Here is a 14906-nt window from a genome sequence, read left to right as displayed (position 1 = left end):
AGCTCTGCTCCGAAAATGCAAACGTCTGCAGATAGCTCACTGGTAGAAATAGCTAGCCTGGAAAGCTGTTGCTCAGCCTCATCTCCCCATGGCACTGCTCGCACAGAGGCACAGAGACTGGGGCTGCTTGCTTGTTTTGCCTCCTGAAACTTCAAACGTATCTTAGGTGGTCCGTGCCGGGCGCCTCCGGCAGCCCTGCTCCGAAAATGCAAACGTCTGCAGATAGGTCGCAGGCAGAAAGAGCTAGCCTGGAAAGCTGTTGCTCAGCCTCATCTGCCCATGGCACTGGTCGCACAGAGGCACAGAGACTGGGGCTGCTTGCTTGTCTTGCCCCCTCAAAGTTCAAACGTATCTTTTGGCTGTTTGTGTCGGGCGCCTTTGGCAGCCCTGCTCCGAAAATGCGAACGTCTGCAGATAGCTCGCAGGCAGAAAGAGCTAGCCTGGAAAGCTGTTGCTCAGCCTCATCTGCCCATGGCACTGCTCGCACAGAGGCACAGAGACTGGGGCTGCTTGCTTGTCTTGTCCCCTCAAACTTCAAACGTAGCTTAGGTGGTCTGTGCTGGGCGCCTCCGGCAGCCCTGCTCCGAAAATGCGAACGTCTGCAGATAGCTCGCAGGCAGAAAGAGCTAGCCTGGAAAGCTGTTGCTCAGCCTCATCTGCCCATGGCACTGCTCGCACAGAGGCACAGAGACTGGGGCTGCTTGCTTGTATTGCCCCCTCAAACTTCAAATGTAGCTTAGGTGGTCCGTGCCGGGCGCCTGTGTCAGCCCTGCTCCGAAAATGCAAACGTCTGCAGATAGCTCGCAGGCAGAAAGAGCTAGCCTGGAAAGCTGTTGCTCAGCCTCATCTGCCCATGGCACTGCTCGCACAGAGGCACAGAGACTGGGGCTGCTTGCTTGTCTTGTCCCCTCAAACTTCTAACGTAGCTTAGGTGGTCCGTGCCGGGCGCCTCCGGCAGCCCTGCTCCGAAAATGCGAACATATGCAGAGAGCTCGCAGGCAGAAAGTGCTAGCCTGGAAAGCTGTTGCTCAGCCTCATCTGCCCATGGCACTGCTCGCACAGAGGCACAGAGACTGGGGCTGCTTGCTTGTCTTGCCCCCTCAAACTTCAAACTTAGCTTAGGTGTTCCGTGCCGTCCGCCTCCAGCAGCCCTGCTCCGAAAATGCGAACGTCTGCAGATAGCTCGCAGGCAGAAAGAGCTAGCCTGGAAAGCTGTTGCTCAGCCTCATCTGCCCATGGCACTGCTCGCACAGAGGCACAGAGACTGGGGCTGCTTGCTTGTCTTGCCCACTCAAAGTTCAAACGTATCTTTTGGCTGTTTGTGTCGGGCGCCTTTGGCAGCCCTGCTCCGAAAATGCGAACGTCTGCAGATAGCTCGCAGGCAGAAAGAGCTAGCCTGGAAAGCTGTTGCTCAGCCTCATCTGCCCATGGCACTGCTCGCACAGAGGCACAGAGACTGGGGCTGCTTGCTTGTCTTGCCCCCTCAAACTTCAAACTTATCTTAGGTGTTCCGTGCCGTCCGCCTCCGTCAGCCCTGCTCCGAAAATGCGAACGTCTGCAGATAGCTCGCAGGCAGAAAGAGCTAGCCTGGAAAGCTGTTGCTCAGCCTCATCTGCCCATGGCACTGCTCGCACAGAGGGACAGAGACTGGGGCTGCTTGCTTGTCTTAACCACTCAAAGTTCAAACGTATCTTTTGGCTGTTTGTGTCGGGCGCCTCCGGCAGCCCTGCTCCGAAAATGCGAACGTCTGCAGATAGCTCGCAGGCAGAAAGAGCTAGCCTGGAAAGCTGTTGCTCAGCCTCATCTGCCCATGGCACTGCTCGCACAGAGGCACAGAGACTGGGGCTGCTTGCTTGTCTTGCCCCCTCAAACTTCAAATGTAGCTTAGGTGGCCCGTGCCGGGCGCCTGTGTCAGCCCTGCTCCGAAAATGCAAACGTCTGCAGATAGGTCACAGGCAGAAAGAGCTAGCCTGGAAAGCTGTTGCTCAGCCTCATCTGCCCATGGCACTGCTCGCACAGAGGGACAGAGACTGGGGCTGCTTGCTTGTCTTGTCCCCTCAAACTTCTAACGTAGCTTAGGTGGTCCGTGGCTGGTGCCTCCGGCAGCCCTGCTCCGAAAATGCGAACATATGCAGATAGCTCGCAGGCAGAAAGTGCTAGCCTGGAAAGCTGTTGCTCAGCCTCATCTGCCCATGGCACTGCTCGCACAGAGGCACAGTGACTGGGGCTGCTTGCTTGTCTTGCCCCCTCAAACTTCAAACTTAGCTTAGGTGTTCCGTGCCGTCCGCCTCCAGCAGCCCTGCTCCAAAAATGCGAACGTCTGCAGATAGCTCGCAGGCAGAAAGAGCTAGCCTGGAAAGCTGTTGCTCAGCCTCATCTGCCCATGGCACTGCTCGCACAGAGGCACAGAGACTGGGGCTGCTTGCTTGTCTTGCCCCCTCAAACTTCAAACGTATCTTTTGGCTGTTTGTGTCGGGCGCCTTTGGCAGCCCTGCTCCGAAAATGCGAATGTCTGCAGATAGCTCGCAGGCAGAAAGAGCTAGCCTGGAAAGCTGTTACTCAGCCTCATCTGCCCATGGCACTGGTCGCACAGAGGCACAGAGACTGGGGCTGCTTGCTTGTCTTGCCCCCTCAAACTTCAAACGTAGCTTAGGTGGTCTGTGCTGGGCGCCTCCGGCAGCCCTGCTCCAAAAATGCGAACGTCTGCAGATAGCTCGCAGGCAGAAAGAGCTAGCCTGGAAAGCTGTTGCTCAGCCTCATCTGCCCATGGCACTGCTCGCACAGAGGCACAGAGACTGGGGCTGCTTGCTTGTCTTGCCCCCTCAAACTTCAAACGTATCTTTTGGCTGTTTGTGTCGGGCGCCTTTGGCAGCCCTGCTCCGAAAATGCAAACGTCTGCAGATAGCTCGCAGGCAGAAAGAGCTAGCCTGGAAAGCTGTTGCTCAGCCTCATCTGTCCATGGCACTGCTCGCACAGAGGCACAGAGACTGGGGCTGCTTGCTTGTCTTGCCCCCTCAAACTTCAAACGTAGCTTAGGTGGTCTGTGCTGGGCGCCTCCGTCAGCCCTGCTCCAAAAATGCGAACGTCTGCAGATAGCTCGCAGGCAGAAAGAGCTAGCCTGGAAAGCTGTTGCTCAGCCTCATCTGCCCATGGCACTGCTCGCACAGAGGCACAGAGACTGGGGTTGCTTGCTTGTCTTGTCCCCTCAAACTTCAAACGTAGCTTAGGTGGTCCGTGCCGGGCGCCTCCGGCAGCCCTGCTCCGAAAATGCGAACATATGCAGATAGCTCGCAGGCAGAAAGTGCTAGCCTGGAAAGCTGTTGCTCAGCCTCATCTGCCCATGGCACTGCTCGCACAGAGGCACAGAGACTGGGGCTGCTTGCTTGTCTTGCCCCCTCAAACTTCAAACTTAGCTTAGGTGTTCCGTGCCGTCCGCCTCCAGCAGCCCTGCTCCGAAAATGCGAACGTCTGCAGATAGCTCGCAGGCAGAAAGAGCTAGCCTGGAAAGCTGTTGCTCAGCCTCATCTGCCCATGGCACTGCTCGCACAGAGGGACAGAGACTGGGGCTGCTTGCTTGTCTTAACCACTCAAAGTTCAAACGTATCTTTTGGCTGTTTGTGTCGGGCGCCTTTGGCAGCCCTGCTCCGAAAATGCGAACGTCTGCAGATAGGTCACAGGCAGAAAGAGCTAGCCTGGAAAGCTGTTGCTCAGCCTCATCTGCCCATGGCACTGCTCGCACAGAGGCACAGTGACTGGGGCTGCTTGCTTGTCTTGCCCCCTCAAACTTCAAACTTAGCTTAGGTGTTCCGTGCCGTCCGCCTCCAGCAGCCCTGCTCCAAAAATGCGAACGTCTGCAGATAGCTCGCAGGCAGAAAGAGCTAGCCTGGAAAGCTGTTGCTCAGCCTCATCTGCCCATGGCACTGCTCGCACAGAGGCACAGAGACTGGGGCTGCTTGCTTGTCTTGCCCCCTCAAACTTCAAACGTATCTTTTGGCTGTTTGTGTCGGGCGCCTTTGGCAGCCCTGCTCCGAAAATGCGAATGTCTGCAGATAGCTCGCAGGCAGAAAGAGCTAGCCTGGAAAGCTGTTGCTCAGCCTCATCTGTCCATGGCACTGCTCGCACAGAGGCACAGAGACTGGGGCTGCTTGCTTGTATTGCCCCCTCAAACTTCAAACGTAGCTTAGGTGGTCTGTGCTGGGCGCCTCCGGCAGCCCTGCTCCGAAAATGCGAACGTCTGCAGATAGCTCGCAGGCAGAAAGAGCTAGCCTGGAAAGCTGTTGCTCAGCCTCATCTGCCCATGGCACTGCTCGCACAGAGGCACAGAGACTGGGGCTGCTTGCTTGTCTTGCCCCCTCAAACTTCAAACGTAGCTTAGGTGGTCTGTGCTGGGCGCCTCCGGCAGCCCTGCTCCGAAAATGCGAACGTCTGCAGATAGCTCGCAGGCAGAAAGAGCTAGCCTGGAAAGCTGTTTCTCAGCCTCATCTGCCCATGGCACTGCTCGCACAGAGGGACAGAGACTGGGGCTGCTTGCTTGTCTTGCCCACTCAAAGTTCAAACGTATCTTTTGGCTGTTTGTGTCGGGCGCCTTTGGCAGCCCTGCTCCGAAAATGCGAACGTCTGCAGATAGCTCGCAGGCAGAAAGAGCTAGCCTGGAAAGCTGTTGCTCAGCCTCATCTGCCCATGGCACTGCTCGCACAGAGGCACAGAGACTGGGGCTGCTTGCTTGTCTTGTCCCCTCAAACTTCAAACGTAGCTTAGGTGGTCCGTGCCGGGCGCCTCCGGCAGCCCTGCTCCGAAAATGCGAACATATGCAGATAGCTCGCAGGCAGAAAGTGCTAGCCTGGAAAGCTGTTGCTCAGCCTCATCTGCCCATGGCACTGCTCGCACAGAGGCACAGAGACTGGGGCTGCTTGCTTGTCTTGCCCCCTCAAACTTCAAACTTAGCTTAGGTGTTCCGTGCCGTCCGCCTCCAGCAGCCCTGCTCCGAAAATGCGAACGTCTGCAGATAGCTCGCAGGCAGAAAGAGCTAGCCTGGAAAGCTGTTGCTCAGCCTCATCTGCCCATGGCACTGCTCGCACAGAGGCACAGAGACTGGGGCTGCTTGCTTGTCTTGCCCCCTCAAACTTCAAATGTAGCTTAGGTGGCCCGTGCCGGGCGCCTGTGTCAGCCCTGCTCCGAAAATGCAAACGTCTGCAGATAGGTCACAGGCAGAAAGAGCTAGCCTGGAAAGCTGTTGCTCAGCCTCATCTGCCCATGGCACTGCTCGCACAGAGGCACAGAGACTGGGGCTGCTTGCTTGTCTTGTCCCCTCAAACTTCTAACGTAGCTTAGGTGGTCCGTGCCGGGCGCCTCCGGCAGCCCTGCTCCGAAAATGCGAACATATGCAGATAGCTCGCAGGCAGAAAGTGCTAGCCTGGAAAGCTGTTGCTCAGCCTCATCTGCCCATGGCACTGCTCGCACAGAGGCACAGTGACTGGGGCTGCTTGCTTGTCTTGCCCCCTCAAACTTCAAACTTAGCTTAGGTGTTCCGTGCCGTCCGCCTCCAGCAGCCCTGCTCCAAAAATGCGAACGTCTGCAGATAGCTCGCAGGCAGAAAGAGCTAGCCTGGAAAGCTGTTGCTCAGCCTCATCTGCCCATGGCACTGCTCGCACAGAGGCACAGAGACTGGGGCTGCTTGCTTGTCTTGCCCCCTCAAACTTCAAACGTATCTTTTGGCTGTTTGTGTCGGGCGCCTTTGGCAGCCCTGCTCCGAAAATGCGAATGTCTGCAGATTGCTCGCAGGCAGAAAGAGCTAGCCTGGAAAGCTGTTACACAGCCTCATCTGTCCATGGCACTGCTCGCACAGAGGCACAGGGACTGGGGCTGCTTCCTTGTCTTGCCACCTCAAACTTCAAACCTATATTAGGAGGTACCTGCCGTGCGCCTCCTGCTGCCCTGATCCGAAAACGCGAACGTCTGCAGATAGCTGGCAGCCAGAAGGGGCTAGCCTGGAAAGCTGTTGCTCAGCCTCATCTGCCCATGGCACTGCTCGCACCGAAGCACAGAGACTGGGACTGCTTGCTTGTTTTGCCACCTCAAACTTCAAACGTAAGTTAGTGTGTCCGTGCCGGGCGAGTCATGCAGCCCTGCTGTGAAAATGCGAATGTCTGCAGATAGCTGGCAGCCAGAAGGGGCTAGCCTGGAAAGCTGTTACTCAGCCTCATCTGCTCATGGCACTGCTCGCACAGAGGCACAGAGACTGGGGCTGCTTGCTTGTCTTGCCACCTCAAACTTCCAACGATGCCCGGAGATGGGGGTGTCATTCCAGGCGCCTCCATCAGTCCTGCTGCGAAAATGGGAATGTCTGCAAAAAGCTTGCAGGTAGAAAGGGCTAGCCTGGAAAGCTGTTGCTCAGCCTCATCTGCCCATGGCACTGCTCGCACAGAGGCACAGACAGTGAGGCTGCTTGCTTGTCTTGCCACCTGAAACTTCCAAAGTAGCCCGGGGATCGGTGATCCCTTCTGGACACCACCGGCAGCCCTGCTTTAAAAAGGCGAACATCTGCAGATAGCTGGCAGGCAGAAGGGCTAGCCTGGAAAGATGTTGCTCAGCCTCATCTTCCCATGGCACTGCTCGCACAGAGGCACAGGGACTGGGGCTGCTTGCTTGTCTTGCCACCTCAAACTTCAAACGTATGTTCGGGGGTCCCTGAAATACACCTCTGGCAGCCCTGCTCCGAAAACGCAAACGTCAGCAGATAGCTGGCAGGCAGAAGGGTCTAGTCTGGAAAGCTGTTGCTCAGCGTCATGTGCCCATGGCACTGATCGCACAGAGGCACAGAGACCGGGGCTGCTTGTTTGTCTTGCCACCTGAAACTTCCAACGTGTCCCGGGGATGGGGGTGTCATTCCAGGCGCCTCCAACAGCCCTGCTCAGAAAATGGGAACGTCTGCAGATAAACTGCAAATAGATAGGTCTAGACTGGAAAGCTGTTGCTCAGCCTCATCTGCCCATGGCACTGCTCGCACAGAGGCACAGGGACTGGGGCTGCTTGCTTGTCTTGCCACCTCAAACTTCCAATGTAGCCCGGGGATGGGAGTATAATTTTAGGCGCCTCCATCAGCCCTGCTCCAAAAACGCGAACGTCTGCAGATAGCTGGCAGCCAGAAGGGGCTAGCCTGGAAAGCTGTTGCTCAGCCTCATCTGCCCTTGGCACTGCTAGCACGGAAACACAGAGACTGGGGTTGCTTGCTTGTCTTGCCACCTCAAAGTTCAAACGTAAGTTAGGGTGTCCGTGGAATACACCTCCGGCAGCCCTGCTCCGAAAATGGGAACGTGTGCAGATAGCTGGCAGGCAGAAGGGGCTAGCCTGGAAAGCTGTTGCTCAGCCTCATCTGCCCATGGCACTGCTCGCATAGAGGCACAGAGACTGGGGCTGCTTGCTTGTCTTGCCACCTCAAACTTCCAACGTGTCCCGGGGATGGGGGTGCACATTCCAGGCGCCTCCAGCAGTCCTGCTGCGAAAATGGGAATGTCTGCAGATAGCTTGCAGGTAGAAAGGGCTAGCCTGGAAAGCTGTTGCTCAGCCTCATCTGCCCATGGCACTGCTCGCACAGAGGCACAGAGACTGGGGCTGCTTGCTTGTCTTGCCACATCAAACTTCAAATGTGTCCCGGGGATGGGGTTGTCATTCCAGGCGCCTCCAGCAGTCCTGCTCCCAAAAGGGGAATGTCTGCAGATAGCTCGCAGGTAGAAAGGGGTAGCCTGGAAAGCTGTTGCTCAGCCTCATCTGCCCATGGCACTGCTCGCACAGAGGCACAGAGACTGGGGCTTCCTACTTGTCTTGCCACCTCAAACTTCAAACGTATGTAGGGGGTCCGTGAAAGACACCTCCGGCAGCCTTGCTCCGAAAACGCAAACGGCTGCAGATAGCTGGCAGACAGAAGGGGCTAGCCTGGAAAGCTGTTGCTCAGCATAATCTGCCCATGGCACTGCTCGCACAGAGGCACACAGACTGGGGTGCTTGCTTGTCTTCCCTACTCAAACTTCAAAAGTTTATTAGGAGATACCTGCCGGGCGCCTTCTGCAGCCCTGCTCCGAAAAAGGGAACGTCTGCAGATAGCTGGCAGGTAGAAAGGGCTAGTCTGGAAAGCTTTTGCTCAGCCTCATCTGCCCATGGCACTGCTCGCACAGAGGCACAGAGACTGGGGCTGCTTGCTTGTCTTGCCACCTCAAACTTCAAACCTATATTAGGAGATACCTGCCGTGCTGCTCCTGCTACCCAGCTCCGAAAATGCGAACGTCTGCAGATAGCTCGCACGCAGAAAGAGCTAGCCTGGAAAGCTGTTGCTCAGCCTCATCTGCCCATGGCACTGCTCGCACAGAGGCACAGAGACTGGGGCTGCTTGCTTGTCTTGTCCCCTCAAACTTCAAACGTAGCTTAGGTGGTCTGTGCTGGGCGCCTCCGGCAGCCCTGCTCCGAAAATGCGAACGTCTGCAGATAGCTCGCAGGCAGAAAGTGCTAGCCTGGAAAGCTGTTGCTCAGCCTCATCTGCCCATGGCACTGCTCGCACAGAGGCACAGAGACTGGGGCTGCTTGCTTGTCTTGCCCCCTCAAACTTCTAACGTAGCTTAGGTGGTCCGTGCCGGGCGCCTCCGGCAGAACTGCTCCGAAAATGCGAACGTCTGCAGATAGCTGGCAGCCAGAAGGGGCTAGCCTGGAAAGCTGTTGCTCAGCCTCATCTGCCCATGGCACTGCTCGCAAAGAGGTACAGGGACTGGGGCTGCTTGCTTGTCTTGCCCCCTGAAACTTCAAACGTAGCTTAGGTGGTCCGTGCCGGGCGCCTCCGGCAGCCCTGCTCCGAAAATGCGAACGTCTGCAGATAGCTCGCAGGCAGAAAGAGCTAGCCTGGAAAGCTGTTGCTCAGCCTCATGTGCACATGGCACTGCTCACACAGAGGCACAGAGACTGGGGTGCTTGCTTGTCTTGCCACCTGAAACTTCCAAAGTAGCCCAGGGATCGGTCATCCCTTCTGGGCACCACCGGCAGCCCTGCTTTAAAAAGCCGAACATCTGCAGATAGCTGGCAGCCAGAAGGGGCTAGCCTGGAAAGCTGTTGCTCAGCCTCATCTGCCCATGGCACTGCTCGCACAGAGGCACAGTGACTGTGGCTGCTTGCTTGTCTTGCCACCTCAAACTTCCAATGTAGCCTGGGGATGGGAGTGTAATTTTAGGCGCCTTCTGCAGCCCTGCTCCAAAAACGCGAACGTCTGCAGATAGCTGGCAGCCAGAAGGGGCTAGCCTGGAAAGCTGTTGCTCAGCCTCATCTGCCCATGGCACTGCTCGCACCTAAGCACAGAGACTGGGTCTGCTTGCTTGTCTTGCCACCTCAAACTTCCAAAGTATCCCGGGGATCGATGATCCCTTCTGGGCACGACTGGCAGCCCTGCTTTAAAAAGGCGAACATCTGCAGATAGCTGGCAGCCAGAAGGGGCTAGCCTGGAAAGCTGTTGCTCAGCTTCATCTGGCCATGGCAACGGTCGCACAGAGGCACAGGGACTGGGGCTGCTTGCTTGTCTTTCCACCTCAAACTTCCAATGTGGCCCGAGGATGGGGTTGTCATTCCAGGCGCCTCCAGCAGTCCTACTCCCAAAATGGGAATGTCTGCAGATAGCTCGCAGGTAGAAAGGGCTAGCCTGGAAAGCTGTTGCTCAGCCTCATCTGCCCATGGCACTGCTCGCACAGAGGCACAGAGACTGGGGCTGCTTGCTTGTCTTGTCCCCTCAAACTTCAAACGTAGATTAGGTGGTCCGTGCCGGGCGCCTTCGGCAGCCCTGCTCCGAAAATGCGAACGTCTGCAGATAGCTCGCAGGCAGAAAGAGCTAGCCTGGAAAGCTGTTGCTCAGCCTCATCTGCCCATGGCACTGATCGCACAGAGGCACAGAGACTGGGGCTGCTTGCTTGTCTTGCCCCCTCAAACTTCAAACGTAGCTTAGGTGGTCCGTGCCGGGCGCCTCCGGCAGCCCTGCTCCGAAAATGCAAACGTCTGCAGATAGCTCACTGGTAGAAATAGCTAGCCTGGAAAGCTGTTGCTCAGCCTCATCTGCCCATGGCACTGCTCGCACAGAGGCACAGTGACTGGGGCTGCTTGTTTGTTTTGCCTCCTGAAACTTCAAACGTATCTTAGGTGGTCTGTGCCGGGCGCCTCCGGCAGCCCTGCTCCGAAAATTCAAACGTCTGCAGATAGCTCGCAGGCAGAAAGAGCTAGCCTGGAAAGCTGTTGCTCAGCCTCATCTGCCCATGGCACTGGTCGCACAGAGGCACAGAGACTGGGGCTGCTTGCTTGTCTTGCCCCCTCAAAGTTCAAACGTATCTTTTGGCTGTTTGTGTCGGGCGCCTTTGGCAGCCCTGCTCCGAAAATGCGAACGTCTGCAGATAGCTCGCAGGCAGAAAGAGCTAGCCTGGAAAGCTGTTGCTCAGCCTCATCTGCCCATGGCACTGCTCGCACAGAGGCACAGAGACTGGGGCTGCTTGCTTGTCTTGTCCCCTCAAACTTCAAACGTAGCTTAGGTGGTCTGTGCTGGGCGCCTCCGGCAGCCCTGCTCCGAAAATGCGAACGTCTGCAGATAGCTCGCAGGCAGAAAGAGCTAGCCTGGAAAGCTGTTGCTCAGCCTCATCTGCCCATGGCACTGCTCGCACAGAGGCACAGAGACTGGGGCTGCTTGCTTGTCTTGCCCCCTCAAACTTCAAATGTAGCTTAGGTGGTCCGTGCCGGGCGCCTGTGTCAGCCCTGCTCCGAAAATGCAAACGTCTGCAGATAGGTCACAGGCAGAAAGAGCTAGCCTGGAAAGCTGTTGCTCAGCCTCATCTGCCCATGGCACTGCTCGCACAGAGGCACAGAGACTGGGGCTGCTTGCTTGTCTTGCCCCCTCAAATTTCAAACTTAGCTTAGGTGTTCCGTGCCGTCCGCCTCCAGCAGCCCTGCTCCGAAAATGCGAACGTCTGCAGATAGCTCGCAGGCAGAAAGAGCTAGCCTGGAAAGCTGTTGCTCAGCCTCATCTGCCCATGGCACTGCTCGCACAGAGGGACAGAGACTGGGGCTGCTTGCTTGTCTTGCCCCCTCAAATTTCAAACGTATCTTTTGGCTGTTTGTGTCGGGCGCCTTTGTCAGCCCTGCTCCGAAAATGCGAACGTCTGCAGATAGCTCGCAGGCAGAAAGAGCTAGCCTGGAAAGCTGTTGCTCAGCCTCATCTGTCCATGGCACTGCTCGCACAGAGGCACAGAGACTGGGTCTGCTTGCTTGTCTTGCCACCTCAAACCTCAAACCTATATTAGGAGGTACCTGCCGTGCTCCTCCTGCTACCCAGCTCCGAAAATGCGAACGTCTGCAGATAGCTCGCAGGCAGAAAGAGCTAGCCTTGAAAGCTGTTGCTCAGCCTCATGTGCACATGGCACTGCTCGCACAGAGGCACAGAGACTGGGGTGCTTGCTTGTCTTGCCACCTGAAACTTCCAAAGTAGCCCAGGGATCGGTCATCCCTTCTGGGCACCACCGGCAGCCCTGCTTTAAAAAGGCGAACATCTGCAGATAGCTGGCAGCCAGAAGGGGCTAGCCTGGAAAGCTGTTGCTCAGCCTCATCTGCCCATGGCACTGCTCGCACAGAGGCACAGGGACTGTGGCTGCTTGCTTGTCTTGCCACCTCAAACTTCAAACGTAGATTAGGTGGTCCGTGCCGGGCGCCTTCGGCAGCCCTGGTCCGAAAATGCGAACGTCTGCAGATAGCTCGCAGCCAGAAAGAGCTAGCCTGGAAAGCTGTTGCTCAGCCTCATCTGCCCATGGCACTGATCGCACAGAGGCACAGAGACTGGGGCTGCTTGCTTGTCTTGTCCCCTCAAACTTCAAACGTAGCTTAGGTGGTCCGTGCCGGGCGCCTTCGGCAGCCCTGCTCCGAAAATGCGAACGTCTGCAGATAGCTCGCAGGCAGAAAGAGCTAGCCTGGAAAGCTGTTGCTCAGCCTCATCTGCCCATGGCACTGCTCGCACAGAGGCACAGAGACTGGGGCTGCTTGCTTGTCTTGTCCCCTCAAACTTCTAACGTAGCTTAGGTGGTCCGTGCCGGGCGCCTCCGGCAGCCCTGCTCCGAAAATGCGAACATATGCAGAGAGCTCGCAGGCAGAAAGTGCTAGCCTGGAAAGCTGTTGCTCAGCCTCATCTGCCCATGGCACTGCTCGCACAGAGGCACAGAGACTGGGGCTGCTTGCTTGTCTTGCCCCCTCAAACTTCAAACTTAGCTTAGGTGTTCCGTGCCGTCCGCCTCCGTCAGCCCTGCTCCGAAAATGCGAACGTCTGCAGATAGCTCGCAGGCAGAAAGAGCTAGCCTGGAAAGCTGTTGCTCAGCCTCATCTGCCCATGGCACTGCTCGCACAGAGGGACAGAGACTGGGGCTGCTTGCTTGTCTTAACCACTCAAAGTTCAAACGTATCTTTTGGCTGTTTGTGTCGGGCGCCTCCGGCAGCCCTGCTCCGAAAATGCGAACGTCTGCAGATAGCTCGCAGGCAGAAAGAGCTAGCCTGGAAAGCTGTTGCTCAGCCTCATCTGCCCATGGCACTGGTCGCACAGAGGCACAGAGACTGGGGCTGCTTGCTTGTCTTGCCCCCTCAAAGTTCAAACGTATCTTTTGGCTGTTTGTGTCGGGCGCCTTTGGCAGCCCTGCTCCGAAAATGCGAACGTCTGCAGATAGCTCGCAGGCAGAAAGAGCTAGCCTGGAAAGCTGTTGCTCAGCCTCATCTGCCCATGGCACTGCTCGCACAGAGGCACAGAGACTGGGGCTGCTTGCTTGTCTTGTCCCCTCAAACTTCAAACGTAGCTTAGGTGGTCTGTGCTGGGCGCCTCCGGCAGCCCTGCTCCGAAAATGCGAACGTCTGCAGATAGCTCGCAGGCAGAAAGAGCTAGCCTGGAAAGCTGTTGCTCAGCCTCATCTGCCCATGGCACTGCTCGCACAGAGGCACAGAGACTGGGGCTGCTTGCTTGTATTGCCCCCTCAAACTTCAAATGTAGCTTAGGTGGTCCGTGCCGGGCGCCTGTGTCAGCCCTGCTCCGAAAATGCAAACGTCTGCAGATAGCTCGCAGGCAGAAAGAGCTAGCCTGGAAAGCTGTTGCTCAGCCTCATCTGCCCATGGCACTGCTCGCACAGAGGCACAGAGACTGGGGCTGCTTGCTTGTCTTGTCCCCTCAAACTTCTAACGTAGCTTAGGTGGTCCGTGCCGGGCGCCTCCGGCAGCCCTGCTCCGAAAATGCGAACATATGCAGAGAGCTCGCAGGCAGAAAGTGCTAGCCTGGAAAGCTGTTGCTCAGCCTCATCTGCCCATGGCACTGCTCGCACAGAGGCACAGAGACTGGGGCTGCTTGCTTGTCTTGCCCCCTCAAACTTCAAACTTAGCTTAGGTGTTCCGTGCCGTCCGCCTCCGTCAGCCCTGCTCCGAAAATGCGAACGTCTGCAGATAGCTCGCAGGCAGAAAGAGCTAGCCTGGAAAGCTGTTGCTCAGCCTCATCTGCCCATGGCACTGCTCGCACAGAGGGACAGAGACTGGGGCTGCTTGCTTGTCTTAACCACTCAAAGTTCAAACGTATCTTTTGGCTGTTTGTGTCGGGCGCCTCCGGCAGCCCTGCTCCGAAAATGCGAACGTCTGCAGATAGCTCGCAGGCAGAAAGAGCTAGCCTGGAAAGCTGTTGCTCAGCCTCATCTGCCCATGGCACTGCTCGCACAGAGGCACAGAGACTGGGTCTGCTTGCTTGTCTTGCCCCCTCAAACTTCAAATGTAGCTTAGGTGGCCCGTGCCGGGCGCCTGTGTCAGCCCTGCTCCGAAAATGCAAACGTCTGCAGATAGGTCACAGGCAGAAAGAGCTAGCCTGGAAAGCTGTTGCTCAGCCTCATCTGCCCATGGCACTGCTCGCACAGAGGCACAGAGACTGGGGCTGCTTGCTTGTCTTGTCCCCTCAAACTTCTAACGTAGCTTAGGTGGTCCGTGGCTGGTGCCTCCGGCAGCCCTGCTCCGAAAATGCGAACATATGCAGATAGCTCGCAGGCAGAAAGTGCTAGCCTGGAAAGCTGTTGCTCAGCCTCATCTGCCCATGGCACTGCTCGCACAGAGGCACAGTGACTGGGGCTGCTTGCTTGTCTTGCCCCCTCAAACTTCAAACTTAGCTTAGGTGTTCCGTGCCGTCCGCCTCCAGCAGCCCTGCTCCAAAAATGCGAACGTCTGCAGATAGCTCGCAGGCAGAAAGAGCTAGCCTGGAAAGCTGTTGCTCAGCCTCATCTGCCCATGGCACTGCTCGCACAGAGGCACAGAGACTGGGGCTGCTTGCTTGTCTTGTCCCCTCAAACTTCAAACGTAGCTTAGGTGGTCTGTGCTGGGCGCCTCCGGCAGCCCTGCTCCGAAAATGCGAACGTCTGCAGATAGCTCGCAGGCAGAAAGAGCTAGCCTGGAAAGCTGTTGCTCAGCCTCATCTGCCCATGGCACTGCTCGCACAGAGGCACAGAGACTGGGGCTGCTTGCTTGTATTGCCCCCTCAAACTTCAAATGTAGCTTAGGTGGTCCGTGCCGGGCGCCTGTGTCAGCCCTGCTCCGAAAATGCAAACGTCTGCAGATAGCTCGCAGGCAGAAAGAGCTAGCCTGGAAAGCTGTTGCTCAGCCTCATCTGCCCATGGCACTGCTCGCACAGAGGCACAGAGACTGGGGCTGCTTGCTTGTCTTGTCCCCTCAAACTTCTAACGTAGCTTAGGTGGTCCGTGCCGGGCGCCTCCGGCAGCCCTGCTCCGAAAATGCGAACATATGCAGAGAGCTCGCAGGCAGAAAGTGCTAGCCTGGAAAGCTGTTGCTCAGCCTCATCTGCCCATGGCACTGCTCGCACAGAGGCACAGAGACTGGGG

Source organism: Opisthocomus hoazin, chromosome 12, assembly GCF_030867145.1.
Source record: "Opisthocomus hoazin isolate bOpiHoa1 chromosome 12, bOpiHoa1.hap1, whole genome shotgun sequence".
Taxonomy (NCBI): Eukaryota; Metazoa; Chordata; class Aves; order Opisthocomiformes; family Opisthocomidae; genus Opisthocomus; species Opisthocomus hoazin.
This window is presented reverse-complemented; position numbering follows the sequence as displayed.